The following is a 17,710-nucleotide window of genomic DNA, read 5'->3' as shown; positions in this document are numbered from 1 at the left end:
TAAGAAAGTAGTGAAACTTTAAGCTGGAAAAGCACTGAGCTCTGATAGCATGCATCCTTGATTGCTGTAAGAAACGAAAGATAACATAATGGAGGTTCTGACCACAATCTTGCAAAAACACTTAAATTTGAAATATATACCAGGAAACACTTTGTAACAGTCCTGTTCAAAAACGGGAGAAACCAGATAACTGCAGAGCAGTTAGTCTAATATCAGTAATGGATGAACTTCTATAAGGCAGAAAATGAGATAAAATAAATTCATATCTAGAAATAAATGGACTAATTAAGGGTAGCCAGAACAGAGTTGAAAAAGGCAAGCCATATCTGACAAATTGAATAGAGTGCTTTCAGGAAATAATCGAAGTACTGATTGCATAGATGTGTATATGGATTTTCAAGAGACGTTGTTGATAAAATTAAGACGCACTATGTAAATGAAAATGTGGCAGCATGGGCAGGAAGTTGATTAAAGGCTAGAAAACAGAGGCTCATTGTTAATAGATATTTTTCAGACCTAAAGGAATTTAAATAGTGATATTTCTAAGAGACCATTGCTCTTTTCAGGATACAAAAAAATGTTCTGAACTTCAGCATACAGGACACAATAACGATGTTTGTGTACAGCACAATTTGTGCATAGCATGGTTAACTGCAAAAAGGATTCTAGTTGATACATGTCAGATGAAAGTTAATACAGAGAAATGTGCAATAATACATGTTTAAAAGGCATACCATATAGCAGAGCTTTAAATGAGGTAAAGGAGCAAAGAAGCGTAAGTGTTCAGATACACAGATGGTTAAAAGCAGGAGAACAGGTTGATAAAGCTGTTTAAAAAATTCTGGCATTCTAGGTTTTAGACACGGGGACAAAAGAAAAGAAGCCTTTGGGTATGCTACAGTTAGAATATTGTATAATGTATTAGAAAAACAGAAAATGCTGGGACAACTCAGCAGGTCTGGCAGCATTTGTAGCGAGAGAAATAAGAGTTAAAAAAATTTTTTTTAGAGTACCCAATTCATTTTTTCCAATTAAGGGGTAATTTAGCGTGGCCAATCCACCTACGCTGCACATCTTTTTTGGGTTGTGGGGGCGAAACCCAAGCAAACACGGGGAGAATGTGCAAACTCCACACAGACAGTGACCCAGAGCTGGGATCGAACCTGGGACCTCGGTGCCGTGAGGCAGCAGGGCTAACCCCCTGCACCACCGTGCTGCCCGAAACAGAATTAACGTTTTGAGTCCCTATGACTCTTCTTCACACTCTGTTTCTCTCTCCACGTTTGCTGCCAGACCTGCTGAGTCTTTCCAGCATTTTCTGTTTTTATTTCAGATTTCCAGCATCTGCAGTATTCCACTTTCATGTTAGAAGATTGTACCCAGTGGAGGGTCTCCCCCACCAACTCCCATTGACTCAGGGAGGGCCACTTGATGCCATATTCAAACAACTGTTGCTTTGATATCAAGGGCAGTCACTCTCACCTCACCTTTTGAGTTCAGCTCTCATGTCCATGTTTGGACCAACGTTGTAATGAAGTCAGGAGCTGTGGCTCTCATGGAACCCAAACTGAGCATCAGTGAGCAGGTTATTGCTGAGTAAGTGCTACTTGATAGCACTGTCACACAGTCCATTATTTTGCTGATGATCGAGAGTAGATTGGTGGGATGGTAATTGGCCAGGTTGGATTTGTCCTTTTTGAGGTGAGGACATACCTGGGCAATTTTCCACATTGCCAGTGCTGTAGCTGTACTAGAATAGCTAGACGAGGGCAGAGGCTAATTCTGAAGCACAAGTTTTCAGTACAATTGCTGGAATATTGTCAGGGCAATCTCAATGGAATGAACATCGTCTACAGGATGGTCGGAAAACATTCCAACCTCAACTGGTTGAAATCCAAGAAGAAAATGACATTGGCATTGTTTGTGGAAGTTCAGTATGCGGATGACTTTGACACCTCCACTCTCAGAACAGAATCTCCAAGCCATGCTTGACAGCTTCACGGAAGCATATTGAAGAATCTGTCTCGGCATCAACCTCAAGTTCTTTACCAAGACACCCCAGGGAAAGATCTGGGGCGGGATTCTCCGGCGGCTGACGCCAGAATCAGAAAACGCGGTTGGGCGGAGAATCGATTCTGACGCCAAAATCGCGGCGGGCGCTGATTTAACACCAAATCGCAATTCTCCGTTGCCGTGACAGCAGCGCCACTGTGTTCCAGAATGCACGTACAGTAAACACCGTTTGCATATCCTTAGCGGGCCCGACCCGGTATTCTCCGGGGCCTCGGTGGTTCTCCTCCTCCGATGGGCCGAGTTGCCAATGGCAAGGTTCATTTGTGCTTTTAAAAATCATGAAACCAGCGTCGTGGCTGATGAGGGAGATAGAGGGGGTATGGAAAGTGTCCAACATCGCCATAGTTTGCTGCCGTTGGCCCGGGGGCTTCTGCCGGGGCCCGCAAGGCAGACATATAGCTGCGCACTCTGCTGACTGCCCACTATGAACTTAGGGCCACAGGTCTTATGGATGTCTCCCTAGGCACCCCCTAGGTGCCTTCTGGCTCCAGCCTACCCATCAGCGGGTTGGGTGCGCTCCAGTGCAACCAATGCCATCATGTTGGCTGGGATGAGTGTGTGTGGGGATTGCAATGTGTATAAGCAGCTGCAGTTTGTCAGCCTCCCGAGTGTCAATCATGGACCCAGCGAATTGCGCATCGCTTCTCATTGGAATCGATTGTGTTCCACATGGCGCCCGGTGCCAGCCCCTCCACAGTCGCTGAATTGGTCCAGGTTCGGCACCAGTTTTGCTGTCGTGAAAGTCCATGAATCCTGCCCCGGCATCAACATTTGAAATGAAAATCGCTTATTGTCACAAATAGGCTTCAAATGAAGTTACTGTGAAAAGCCCCTAGTCGCCACATTCCGGCGCCTGTTCGGGGAGGCTGGTACGGGAACTGAACCGTGCTGCTGGCCTGCCTTGGTCTGCTTTCAAAGCCAGCTATTTAGCCCTGTGCTAAACCAGCCCCTGGTATTTAGTCACGTTTAGTCACAGGAATGGAGAATCCAGCCCCAGGTTTCCCCCCCATCAAGATCAACAGAGAAAACCCTTGCAAACATGGAATATTTCCCCTATTTGGAGAGATATTGACATCGCTGACGTCGATGTGGAGATCCAACATCGTATCCAAATCATGAGTGCCTTCTTCAGGCACCTAAGTATGAGAGGCTTTGACAACCACGACATCCATGCTGACACCAAGATACTCGTGTAGAAGGCAGTCATCCTCCCAACTCTTCTATACAGCTCAGAAACTTGGACTATGTGCAAATGCCACCTCAAATTTCTGAAGAGGTACTATCAATGCTGTCAGAGATGGATTCTCCACATCAGCAGGGAGGACAGGCGTACTAACATCAGAGTCCTTGAAGGAGTCCAGAGCACCAGCATCGAGGCCATGATCATCCAAAACCAACTCCGCTTGGCCAGCCATGTGCTTAGGATGTCAGAGTCCCAACTGCCAAAACAAATCATCTTTGCCCAGCTCAAAGAAGGCTCTCGAACAAGAGGACAAAGGAAGCACTTCAAAGACACCCTGAAGGCATACCTCAAGAAATGCAGCATAGACATTAACACATGGGAGACCCTTGCTCAGAAGAGACCTACTTGGAGGAACCTCCTGATTGAAGGGACACAATTCTTCAACGACACCCAATGGCAAGAGGAGGCCCGGAAAAGAAGTCTGAGAAAAGTATCCCAACGATCTAGAGTCCAAGGACCCATCGCACCACCTGGAAACACCTGCCAAGTCTGCGGTCAAAGATGCAGCTCTAGAATCGGGCTCATCAGTCACGCAAGGCCACATAGAACCCAAGACCAGTAACACAGAGTTTCTTAGGTGAACAATCATACTTGTTAGTGAGTGATCGTTGAAGAAGAAGAATAAGAGGGCCCATAGCCTTTGCAATGTCTTGTTATTTCTTGTTATCACATGGACTGGATTGTATTGGCTGAAGGCTGGCACCTGTGAAGCTGGGGACCTCAGGAAGAAACCAGGGTAGATCATTCACTCAGCACGTCTGGCTGAAGATAGTTGCTCTATCATGCTATCACTGAGAATGGGGATATTTGTGGAACGTCTTCCTCCAGTGAGTTGTTTAAATGTCCATCACTATTCATAGCCGGATTTGGCAGGACTGCTGAGCTTAGATCTGATCCATTGGTAATGGAATCACTTAACTGTATCTACCACATGCTGCTTCTGCTGTTTGGCACACAAGTAGTCCTGTGTTGGAGCTTCACCTGGAGCTTCATTGAGCCGGGGCTCATTCCTGGTTTGATGTTATGGTAGAGTGGGGGATATGCTGGGCCGTGAGCTTACAGAGTGGTTGAGTACAATTCTGCTGCTGCTGATGGTCCACAGGGCCTCGTGGAAACCTAGTTTTCAGTTGCCACATCAGTTTGTTGTCTATTCCATTTAACAAGGTGGTAATATCACACAACATGATGAAGGGTATCTTCACAGTGAAGACGAAACCTCGTCCCCACAAGGACTGTTCGATGTTTACTCCTACCGACACTGACATGGACAGATGCATCTGCAACATGTAGTTTGGTGAGATGAGGCCATGTAGGTTTTTCCCTCATGTTGGTCCCCTCACCACAGACCCAGCCCAGCAGCTCTGTTCTATAGGACTTGTCAAACTTGGTCAGTAATTAACCTTGGCATACACTGGCAAGTTGGAGGGAGGTCACGTGACCAGCTAACCCTTTGTATGTTTACCCTGCAGTACTGGGGGCAAGCAGCTGGGACAGTGAGAAAGAATACCTCAGTGGGGTCCCTTCGAATGCCCCCTCTCTCCAAACCACCTTGTAAACTTCAAAATCTGTTTGATGACTGTGATCACACAGAGACACGCCTGCTGTGGACAGAGCCTCCTCAAAGTAATTTAATTCAGCACTACCCTCTCCAGAAGAAGAATCAAATCAGCCATATACCGCTTTAAATCAAAGAACAGGACCACTGAGGAAAGTCTACAAATTTCAGTCAGAAGCCAGCTGAGTCACTAAACGATGGGGGTGGGATTCTGCGTCCAGTCACACCGGAATTGTGAAGCACAATCAGGCGGAGAATCGCCACTCAGCCGAAAATAGAGGCCGGCACCGGGCGTCGTACAGGATGCCATGCTCTGGTGCCTCCACAGTGGCGTGAATGTGTTCCAGGCCAGCGTGGGCATGCAAATTGTACAGCAAAAGCCGTTGGCATATCATTAACGGGCCTGCCTGGCATTCCCTGCGCCTCCCACAATGCTCCGCCCCCGTCAAGAGGAGTTACCAACGGCGAGGTTCACTTGTGGGATTTAAAATCGGGAAACAGGCAACATGGCTGCTGAGGGAGAGTACCGAGGTAAGATATGTTCCCGAAGGTACAGCCGTGGCTGCCTGTCCTGCTGCTGGCCGGTGGGGGACGATTGCCATGGTCGGGGAGAGTAGCGGGGATCCGCCAAGGGATGGTTCATGGGGCCGGGATGACCCTTGGGACTGGGGTGTCCAGGCACAGACCGCCCTTGCCACGGCCTGCATATCAGCCACCTTGCAGCTCACACCACTGACCGCCCACCATATGGCCCGTTGTTGCGCAGAGTGCCACCAGCCATATGGGTGCCCCACCCCAAGAGTGTTCCCCCCCACCCCCCACACCCAGGCGCCACCCTGTTGGTGGGGTACCATGTGGTCCACCCAAGGGCGATGCACATAGTAGATCCCATGTGTGGGTGCAGGACAGGGGCCACAGCTTATACCATTGGCATGGGTAGCACCAGTCACTGGTACCCATGCTGGCAGTGACGGGTGCCTGGTCAGAGGACCCTGGGTTCCAGGCACCGACGGGACCAGGAGAGCGGTAAGGAGGGCGACGTGTCCGGGGACTGGCCGTGATGAGGGATGGGATGGGAGAGGAGGGGGGAGGGTGACATGCAGGGTCAGGGGCTGCAATGCTGGACAGGTCCACTGTGTAGCCCATTGGACCTGGTTGGGCAAGGGGATAACCGCTATGCTAACATGTCTGCCTTTCAGCCTCAACAGAGGATGGATTTCGGTCTCCCACCAGGAATGGTTGGCATCTGTCAAGCCACCGCAGCCCTGATGGATGCCAAGAGGATGTATGAGCAGGAGATGCTCAGGATGGACCCTGCAGAACAGGAGCCTGCCTCAGGAGCTCAGGGGCCAGCCAGTGAGAACAGAGAGCCGGCCATCCAACAGGCCAAGGAGGAAGTGGGAAGACACCACATCAGGCCTTCTGTGTACCGACGGCACCTGTAATAGCTTCTCATCTGGTGAATAAGCTATTGTTTGTTATAAGTCCTTGGTTGCCAGTGTTTGGGAACCCAGCAATTCTACACTACCCACCTCCCAGTAACCCAACCATAATAAAACAATAAATGCTGGAAATACTCAGCAGGTCGGGCAGCATCAGTGGAGAGGAACAGAGTTAACATTTCAGTTCATTATGACATTTCATCAGATGCTTCCTGATCTGCTCAATATTTTCAGCATTTTTTGTTTTTCTGATTTCCAGCATCCAGTGCATTTTGCTTTTGTATAACTCATCCATGCTCCATTCCTCCAATTCTGGGGAATGAAGCCTGGCAGGTGGTTGATGTGTTGGTGGGGGAGCATTTTGGTAATAGTGACCATAACATGGTACAATTTAAGTTTGTTACGGACACAGAAATAGATAATTTGCAAAATAAGGATTGGGATTGGGGGGAGAGCAGATTTTAGTAAAATAAGACAGGATCTGGTCAAGGTAGACTGGAAAGAATTACTTGTGGGGAAGTCTACCAAAGAGCAGTGGGGGGCGTTCAAAAAGAAAATGCGGACGGTACAGGCCGAACATGTTCCCTCTGGGTAATCATAGAATCATAGAATTTACAGTGCAGAAGGAGGCCATTCAGCTCATCGAGTCTGCACTGGCCCATGGAAAGAGACCCGACAAGCCCACGCCTCCACCCTATCCCCGTAACCCAGTAACCCCACCTAACCTTTGGACACTAAGGAGCAGTTTAGCATGGCCAATCCACCTAACCTGCACATCTTTGAACTGTGGGGGGAAACCGAAGAACTTGGAGGAAACCCATGCAAACATGGGAAGGAAGTGCAAACTCCACACGGACAGTCACCCAAGGTCGGAATTTAACCTGGGTCCCTGCAGCTGTGAGGCAGCAGTGCGAACCACTGTGTCACCATGCCACCTAATAGGAAGGAGTAACAAGCCCAGAGAACCATGGATGATCAGAGACATTGAGGATATGATGAAAAGGGAGGCTTTTGGGGCAGGTGCCAGAGGACTGGCGAACAGCTAATGTGGTCCCACTATTGAACAAAGGTTATCAAGATAAGCCAAGGTTCTACAGACCAGTGAGTCTCACGGCAGTGGTAGGGAAACTATTGGAGAAAGTTCTGAAGGAGAGAATGTATCTTCACTTGGAGGGCAAGGTTTTTTCAAGGATAGTCAGCATGGCTTTGTCAGAGGGAGATCATGCCTAACAAATTTGATTGAATTTTTTGAGCACGTGACTAGGTGTGTAGTTGATGTAGGTTACATGGATTTCAGCAAAGCCTTTGCCAAGGTACCACATGGGAGGCTTATTAAGAAGGCAAATGCACATGGGTACATGGTAACTTGATAAGGTGGATTCAAAATTGGCTTAGCTGTAGAAGACAGAGGGTGATGACAGACGGCTGCTTTAGTGACTGGAAACCAGTGTCCAGCGGTGTATTACAGGGATCTGTGCTGGGTTCCCCATTGTTTGTTATTTATATAAATTACATAGATGACTATGTGGGGGGTAGGATCAGTAAGTTTGTGGATGACATAAAGATTGGCCAAGTAGTTAACAGTGAGGTTGAGTGTCTTGGGTTACAGGAAGATATAGACGGGATGGTCAATTGGGCAGATGGAATTTAACCCTGAAAAGTGAGGTGATACACTTTTGAAGGATTAATTTGACAAGGAAGTATTCACTGAATGGCCTAACACTGGGAAGTTCCGAGGGACAAAGTGATCTTGGCGTGTTTGTCCATAGATCTCTGAAGGCAGACGAGGTGGTTAATAGGCTGGTGGAAAAGGCATTTGGGACACTTGCCTTTATGAACTGAGGCATAGATTACAAAAGCGGGGAGGCCATGTTGGAGTTGTATCGAACTTTGGTGAGGCCACAGCTGGAGTAGTGTGCAATTCTGGTTGCCACATTATAGGAAGGTTGTGATTGCACTGGAGCGGGTGCAGAGGTGATTCACCAGGATGTTGCCTGGGATGGAACATTTTAGTTATGAAGAGAGGTTGAATAGATGTGGGTTGTTTTTGCTGGAGCAGAGAAGACTGAGAGGTGACCTGATCGAGGTGTACAAGATTATGAGAGGCAAGGACAGGGTGGATATGTTGCAGTGGTTCCCCTGAGTTGAAGGGTCAGTTACGAGGGGACCCAAGTTCAAGGTGAGGAGGTTGGGGGATTTGAGGGACAACCTTTTTCTTCAGAAACTGTTGACGGTTTGGAATGCACTGCCTGGGAGGGTGGTAGAGGCGGGTTGCCTCACATCCTTTAAAAAATACCTGGATGAGTACTTGGCACATCATAACATTCAAGGTTATGGGTCAAGTACTGGCAAATAGGAATAGCTAGGCAGGTCAGGTGTCTTTCATGCGTCGGTGCAGACTCGATGGGCCGAAGGGCCTCTTCTGCGCTGTATTATTCTGGGATTCTGTGCTTGGTGATTAAAATTCCCCCCAAAGAATCTACGGCATAGAAAGAGTCTACTGAGTCCATTGCACCTGTGCCAATGTCTGATCTTCAACTGGAGCTATCTCCGCTCTTTCATGTATTCTTTTACATTCTTCCTTCTCAAATACTTTTCCAAATGCATTTTTAAACGATTATGATCTCTGACAAAATAGGGCTGATAAAAATATCTTTAAAATATTTTCTGAATTTAGAAACAAATGTACTTTCATCTCTAATTATTGAATTGCATTATGCCAAAAACTGTAGAATCTTGTTGAAACACTCAGTTGGCTCATATATTTTTCCAGTAACACCAGCACTGCAGAAATAGAAACAGTTCACTCATGTGTCGATCTGTTTCTGCCTCTGATACTGTGGCTCATCATTCTCTGTAGCACAGTGTGACGTATGACTCAGTGTTCCTGTGTGTGCGTATGAGAGCTGAGCTGTGAGGCAAAGCAAGCTGAGCATTTTTAAGCTGCACCAAGGATTAATAAACTGTAGCATGAAGTGGCAGAAATAGTAGGGAAAGTTCAAAAATAGATCCCACGCTATTACTCAGATTGATCGTTCTTGCTGGCTGACTGTCATTGTATGTGCGTCACCTTCCTTTGTCATTCCAGGAGATTTCTGCTTTAATTACACTGGCATAGCCTCAGAAAGGTTAGCTAAATTTGTTCTTCCAATGTCAACTCTCACTATCTCAGCTCATGCATGAGGAATGACCCCTTTGGGAAAGATCCCACAGGGTCTCCCCCAACGTACTCAGAATTATAACCCAGCATGAGTCAGCAGTTTAAAGAGGCGAGGAGGAAAAATTAGTGGTAAGTAAATAATGGTTTCAAATTTCAAACAGCGTAACACTGTTTACTGGCCTCTGCCAGAATGACATGTAATGTCGTTTGATTTAAATTATACCATACTCAAAATATTGAGTGTAATAGTGTACTTAAAAAAATCACAGTAAATCGCAATGAAACACTGAAATTCAAAACTAGATTTAAAATTATTACACAGACAATAGATTCTGCTGAGCTCCCAATAATTAGCAGTATATTCCAGGGTATGGATAGATTATGGCTATGAACAGGCTTCCTCACACATATCCATGGAGTGACAATGGAATGTGCAGCTCTCGAAAGACCTTGTATTTTAATCAGAATCCAGCCACTCAGGTGTAAGGACAGATGGTACGAGGTGACGTCAATTTGCAACACAGTAGACCTCTGTTGCTTGGAGACTATACAGATCAAAAGGGGCTGCAGTTTCATTCAAGGGTTCTGTTTACACTTTATACCAAAGTCATGATGGTATGAAACACAAACAGAAGATATTGTAGCAAATCGAGCAAGAAGCACTGATTTGTGACGAGTCGTGCATTTTTTAGAATTGTTCCCATGGCCTTATGTAAAATAAATAAAATCTCTACCCCTTGATTTTAACTCCACATGCTCTGCATTAGTTTATATGGTTAGAAAAGTAACCTGAATTTGCCTGAATGTGTATAAAATTTACTAAGTTATCTTTTCTGGAGGTGAATCCATGCTGAAATTCTACCAGAGCAAATATGAACAGAAAAAGTTTGCACTTTATTGGATCAGTACTTCATTTAAGTGAAAGTTAGTGTCCGAAGTCCCAAATTTAACTGTTCTCGCCTGGTATAATCTGGACATTAGGGATAGTTAAATTAAGGCCAGTTACTTATCCCCTTTTATCCTGCCGCCTTCCCGCCAAGTAGTGATTTTAACCCGCTGCCTTGAGCGGGTACACTGACAGGAATGTCATCATTTAACAATGCAGATTGTGAACTCTGATGTAATCAGGACCCAATCAGTAATTTTGGTTGAAGTTCCAAACCACAGAACAATGCCGGTTGTCCCATCAGCAAACACTTTGGGAGCCAACTGGGGTCAGAAGAGGTCCAGAAGTAAGTTTTAAAGTTCTATTTCAAGATTGTTTGTGGAATAGGAGGGACAGGGTTTCTCTTCTAGGCCTTGGACCTTCCTTGTGCCAGACTACCTTCTACGCAATTATGGACAGATTTACCCCCCATCCTAGACCTTTAACCAGCTGCGACTAGAGTCTCCCCTTTCCCGATTGTGGCCAGACCCCCTTCTCACCCCGTTGTTTGCTGCAGCTACAGACCCCAGATACTTTCCACACCTAAATAGTGGCTCGGTGGTTAAACTGGTTGAGTGTCTGGCATGGCTCTGGAAAGATTTATTTAATTGAGGCCCTGATCTTAAGATTGACAGGGCCTTTATATGCCCGATCTTGCTGGGTAAAGTGCCTACTGTCAAGCTCACACAAACCCTGCTGGGCCCTCCCCTGGCTACCAGCCTGCAAAAGTCAAGGATTTAATTGATCCTAGTGCGCAACTTGTGCACTAACCCCTAATTCCCTTGCATTCACAGAAGTCTAGGCATAGCGTAGGTCCCTGTTACCACTGTGTTTCAGGTTTGGTGGTTGCCATTGTATTATTGAGAAATAAAACTGTTCACAGGCAAAGAACAAATGCATTAGCCAGCAAACCGATCAGTAAAAATGTACTGAATTTTGGGAACAGGAGCCTCCACCAGCCTGACCATCTTCCCAGGTGAGGTGTGATGGTACCAGTAGGTTGACACAAAGCATCTCTCCTGTAGCTTGACATTCTTGGCATCCTTCCAGAGGTCCTCCTCTTCTTTGAAAAATGTCAGATAAGGAAGTTAATTTCAGGAAAACCTCCAATCTTTGGTTCCCATAAAAGTAGGCAGGCAAAAAAAGTCTTTAGACCAATTGGCACATGATTAACGAGAACCTAAGTGTCAGTAAAGAAAATAGATGAAGTTAAGAAATGAGTGAAGTACATTTACATTAATAGCACTGTCCTTCTCATGACCTTCAACATACTTACCAGTTCCAAACGACTTTAGATGCCTAATCCAAACAGGCATTCTTTCTATAAGGCAGGCACAACTGCTAATTTATATTAAATGAAGAATGTACTGGCTTGAAATGAGCAATTTCACTGATGCTACTGCTGCCCTTTGGAATATGCGATGGGTGCAAAGTGAACACACCTTTCGCAGGACAGGACTATTATCTGTATTATTTCTGTGACCCAAGGCACCCTGGAGCGCCAGTCCAATGATGACACGGGTTTCCCGTCACAGCTGTCTCCAACACTCTCCACCATCGCAGAGACACTCACCTCGGTTGGGCACTTTAGTGAAGAGGTTCCTGGGACACTCTCTGATGCATACCACACAGCCGATCCGGTACATCAGGTGGAGGTAGGAATACCCGAAGGGGTGGATGGTCGGAGGGCAGGTCGACCCCAGGATCTGCCATCCAGATGGGTTTAGAGCTTCTGGAACGGACAGTCCCATCGATTGTGGAGATGCAGTCGCAGAGCCAGGGACTACATGCCTAACCGCATGCAGGAGCAGGAGGGGGTGCCGAACATGCGTGCCATCCAGACTAACACTGCATGGGTGGCGTCCACGGTGGAGGCATTAGGAGTGAGTATATTGGCTGTGGATCAGCATGTCCAAGGTCAGGGGCATTCTGTGCGGCATGGGTACAGGGCACATTTTAGATATACGGGCTAGGGCATGTATCTGTATATGTTTGTGCACATTAAACAAATGTTCAAACTGTTACAACCTATCTATCTGTTCTGTCAGATGGGTGTGAGGGGTGGGATGGTCTGGGCTGGCCAGAATGGGGGTGTGGGGGGGATGGGCGAATGTTGTGAGTGGCCTGGGCTCCACCCCCCCGCCGTCCGTACCACCGTCACCCCATGGATCCAATGGGACCGTGTGGTAGAATGGCCAGCTGGCATGCAGGGATCACCCAGGTGGACGATGGAAAGTGCGACCGTGGGCAGGAGTCAGACGTTGTTAAACGATGCGGAGCACCAGAGCTCATCACAGAGCGGGTTGTCATCATCCTCAATCCCATGGACCAGACCCGCTGTTACTGCCAACCCAGGGCCCTCACCCCACAGTGCGGCAGGTATGTATCACGGAGGGGGTTGCAGGAGGGGAGGGGGTGTGGGTATGGGATGCGGTGTCCGTGCACTTGGCCAGTTTCCCCTCCACTACCCGCTAGTTGGTAAACCTGAAGGCAATCAGAGCATCCCGTGTGTGTTGGCCCTGGTTCACATGTTGTGCGGCCTCCTGTGCTTGCCTGGACCCCATGTCCTGCCCATCTCCGCCCTCCCCCGCATCCTCCTTGTCGGACAAGGGCTGGTGTTCATCCTTCTCCTCCAGCACTGTGCCCCTCTACTGCCCGATGTTGTGGAGGACGCAGCAGGTCCACCATGCGGGTGACCTCTCAACGTCATACTGGAGAGGCCCGCCAGAGCGGTCCAGACACCTGAACCGCATCGTCAGGAGGCCGAAGCACCGCTCGATCACACCCCTGGTTGCTGCATGGCCATCAATGTAACGGGCATCGGCGTCAGTCTGTGGAGTCCGGGTAGGTATCATCAGCCACCACCGCAGCGGTCGCCCAGGACCCAACACCCCCAGCCAGGGCCTCGAACATGTTCACCCTCGAACATGTTCAAAATCGTCGAGTGTGCTAGGATGAAGGTGTCATGCACACTGCCCGGATATCAGGCGCAGACGTTCACGATGCTCATCTGCTAATCACACACCAGCTACACATTCATCGGATGGAACACCTTTTGGTTTGTGTAGAGTGGCCTGTCATCTGCAGGCGCTCTTAGGGCGACATGCATCTCTTCGATTACCCCCTGGACCCCAGGCATCCCGTTGATGGCAGCAAAGCCCGCTGCCTGGGGGCATCCTGGTGGGCTTGATCCACATTGAAATGGATGTATTATGCCGACTGGGCATATAGGGCCTCCGTGACGACGCGGATACACCAAGCTCTGTGAGAACCTGGACAGGTCCTCACTCGGTGCCTGGAAGGACCCCTTGGCGTAAAGGTTCAGGGTGATGACCACCGGGAGCGGATGTCCTCCCCCATACCCCCGCGATGTCAGGTACACCATGATCTGGCAGATACGTCTCACTAGCTCCCTGCTCAGCCGGAGTCTTCGACGGCATGCCCGGTCCGGCAGGTCCTCAAACGAAAGGCGCTGCCGGTACACACAAGGCCTCATGCGGCGCTTCCTTTGCACCTCATCCTCCTCCTCGGCCTGTTGGGCGGCCAGCTCACCATCCAAGGTGGCTGCCTCCTGCTCCTCTGGGGCAGGCTCCGCTGCTTCATTTCCTTCTCCTCCTTGAGCAGCGCCAACTCGTACAGTCACAGGGCATCTCCCAGGGCTGCGGCGACTAGCAGAAAGGCCACCATTGCTGATTGAATCCCAATATCCATTGTCTGCAGGGGGTGAAAGGCCGCCATGTTAGCATGGTGCATATATCCGTGCCCAACCATGTCCACCAGGCTACACGGTAGCCCCGGTGGCATGCGGGCTCTGACCATCTACGTATCCTTGGCCTAGTCGGTGCTCTGTACTGTGGGACCTCTGGCTCTGGCACCCATCCCTGCTGCCAGGGGTATTGTCGGCTGGCCATGCCCTTGCCAGTGGTTCACTCCATGGCCCCCGCCCAGCACTCCCTTAGGGGCTACTGTGGGCATTGCCTTGGGTGGGCTGCCTGGAGCCTCATCGGCAGGTGGCGGCTGGTTTGGTGGTGGGGAGTGTATCGCAGAGGGTGGGTTGCGGGTGTGGGTGGGTGGGTGGGTGGGGTCACCCATATGGCCTGTGTTACTCTGCAGAACCAGGGGCCGAGTTGGGTTGTTAGTGGGGTGCGCAGCAAGATGGCTGCCTTGCAGGCCACGACAATGGCGGTCCTTGCGTGGGCACGCCCCAGTCTGGTGGGGGTGTCGCCCAGGTCACACGGCCCATTCTCCCGTCACCCCCACCCCCCCTCCCCCCACCAGCCAGCCGGGCTAGTGCCAGCCCGGCAGCCCACGGTTGCGCTTCGCCATGTGCTACCTCCTCACTCTCCCTCATCAGCCACAACACCGGTTTCATGATTTTTAAAGTGAACCGCGCCATTGGGAATTCGGCCCACCGGAGGCAGAGAATCGCGGAGGCCCCGGAGAATACCGGGCCGGGCCCACTAATGATATGCAGACGGCGTTTACTGTACTTGCATTCTGGAATGCATTGACACCTCTGTCTAGGCAACAGAGAATTGCGATTTGGCATCAAATCAGCACCCTCCACGATTTCACCGTCGGAACTGATTCTCTGCCCAATTTCACGATTTCAGCATCGGCCGACGGAGAATCCCGCCCCTTGTGTTTTTCTTCATTAAAAATGAAATGAGTGACCAGTTTTCTACATGCAAGTTACAAGGTGGGTGTGGGGGGGGGGGGGTAATTGTAAAAATCTAAGTGTAGAAATTATCGTTCCTGACATTAATGGAGAAACATTTAATGTATTTGTACGATATTCCCCTATCTGTTATTTTAATACACATATTGACTCAGTAATATTCAATGGGGGAACATCTCACTTATAATAGCAGGGAAAGGAATATTATGCAAAAAGATTCAGGGAGGATTTTCTGATGAACTCACAAAAGCGACCTGAGTGTTAAATGTGCCTGTTGAAGGTGACAAGGATATAGAATACATGCATCTTAATATAGATGGGAATATTCTAAAGACATGCAAATGGCAGGAATTCATCATTCAACATGATTTGTAATTATTTACATTCTAGGAAGCCTGCTCCTGAAGTGTTCCTGTTATCCTGAGTTGTTATAAGGATGGAGGGTAAAAGTTGGTTGGCTGGGTTAGCTTATTGCAAATGATCTGCAATCGATGGCTGAGGCCAAGACATGGTTGTACTAATAAAGCCTTCAAGCTGCAGGCACACAAGGCCAATTTCACTTTCTCAGAGGTGTAATTTGTGCCAGGACTCCGCCTAAAATATGCAAAAGGAGCTGACCCCCCTATGGGTTTATCTCGGAACATACATATGGAACAGAAACTGGAGGAGGACATTCGGCCCTTCAAGCCTGCTCCGCCATTCATTATAATCGTGGCTGATCATCATGTTCAATACTCTGATCCCACCTTCCCCCCCATATCCCTTGATTCCTTGAGCTCCAAGATCTACATCTAATTCCTTCTTGAAATTACACAACGCTTCGGCCTCAACTATTCTTTGTGGTGGTGAATTCCACAGATTACCACTCTCCGGGTGAAGACATTTTTCCTCACCGCAGTCCTAAAAGGTTTCCCCCTTATCCTCAAACGATAACCCCGAGGGCGAAATTCTCCGTAATCGGCGCGATGACCGCTGACCGGCGCCAAAAACGGCGCAAATCAGTCCGGCATCGCGCCACTCCAAAGGTGCGGAATCCTCCGCATCTTGGGCGGAATCATCCGCAATTGGCGCGATGTCCACCGACCGGAGCCCAAAACGGCGCGAATCAGTCCAGCATCGCGCCGCCCCAAGGTGCGGAATCCTCCGCATCTTGAGGGGCCGAGCCCTAACCTTGAGGGGCTAGGCCCGCGCTGGACTGATTTCCGCCCCGCCAGCTGGCGGGAAAGGCCTTTGGTGCCACGCCAGCTGGCGCGAAAATGACTTTGCCGGGCGGCACATGCGCAGTGGAGGGGGTCTCTTCCGCCTCCGCCATGATGGAGACCATGGCAAAGGCGGAAGGAAAAGAGTGCCCCCCCAGCACAGGCCCGCCCGCAGATCGGTGGGCCCCGATCGCGGGCCAGGCCACCGTGGGGGCACCCCCGGGGCCAGATCGCCCCGCACCCCCCCCCCCCCCCAGGACCCCGGAGCCCGCCCGCGACGCCTTGTCCCGCCGGTAAGAGAGGTGGTTTAATCCACGCCGGCGGGACAGGCATTCCAGCAGCGGGCCAGAGAATCGCCGGGGGGGCCTGCCAACCGGCGCGGCGCGATTCCCGCCCCCGCCGAATATCCGGTGCCGGAGAATTCGGCAACTGGCGGGGGCGGGATTCACGCCAGCCCCCGGCGATTCTCCGACCCAGCAGGGGGTCGGAGAATCCCGCCCCTTGAGCAGCCGAGCCCTAACCTTGAGGGGCTAGGCTCGCACCCGACTAATTTCCGCCCCGCCAGCTGGCGGGAAAGGCCTTTGGTACCCCGCCAGCTGGCGCAGAAGTGACATTGCCGGGCGGCGCATGCGCGGGAGCGTCAGTGGCCGCTCATGGCATCCCCGCGCATGCGCAGTGGAGGGGGTCTCTTCCGCCTCTGCCATGGTGCAGACCACGGCGAAGGCGGAAGGAAAAGACTGCCCCCACGGCACAGGCCCGCCCGCGGATCGTTGGGCCCCGATCGCGGGCCAGGCCACCGTGGGGCACCCCCCGGGGCCAGATCGCTCCGCGCCCCACCCAGGACCCCGGAGCCCCCCCGCGCCGCCTTGTCCCGCCAGTAAGAGAGAGGTGGTTTAATCCACGCCGGCGGGACAGGCATTCCAGCAGCGGGACTTCGGCCCATCCGGGCCGGAGAATCGCCGGGGGGGGGGGGGGGGGGGGGCCCGCCAACTGGCGCGGCACGATTCCCGCCCCGCCGAATCTCCGATGCCGAAGAATTCGGCAGCTGGCGGGGGCGGGATTCACGCCAGCTCCCGGCGATTCTCCGATCCGGTGGGGTTCCCAGCACCAGGGTCCCAGGTTCGAATCCGGCTTGGATCACTGTCTGTGCGGAGTCTGCACATCCTCCCCGTGTGTGGGTGGGTTTCCTCCGGGTGCTCCGGTTTCCTCCCACAGTCCAAAGATGTGCAGGTTAGGTGGATTGGCCATGATAAATTGCCCTTAGTGTCCAAAATTGCCCTTAGTGTTGGGTGGGGTTACTGGGTTATGGGGATAGGGTGGAGGTGTTGACCTTGGGTAGGGTGCTCTTTCCAAGGGCCGGTGCAGACTCGATGGGCCAAATGGCCTCCTTCTGCACTGTAAATTCTATGATAATGAGTCCCGCCCCTAGTTCTGG

This window comes from Scyliorhinus torazame, chromosome 8, assembly GCF_047496885.1.
Source record: "Scyliorhinus torazame isolate Kashiwa2021f chromosome 8, sScyTor2.1, whole genome shotgun sequence".
Classification (NCBI taxonomy): domain Eukaryota; kingdom Metazoa; phylum Chordata; class Chondrichthyes; order Carcharhiniformes; family Scyliorhinidae; genus Scyliorhinus; species Scyliorhinus torazame.
This window is presented reverse-complemented; position numbering follows the sequence as displayed.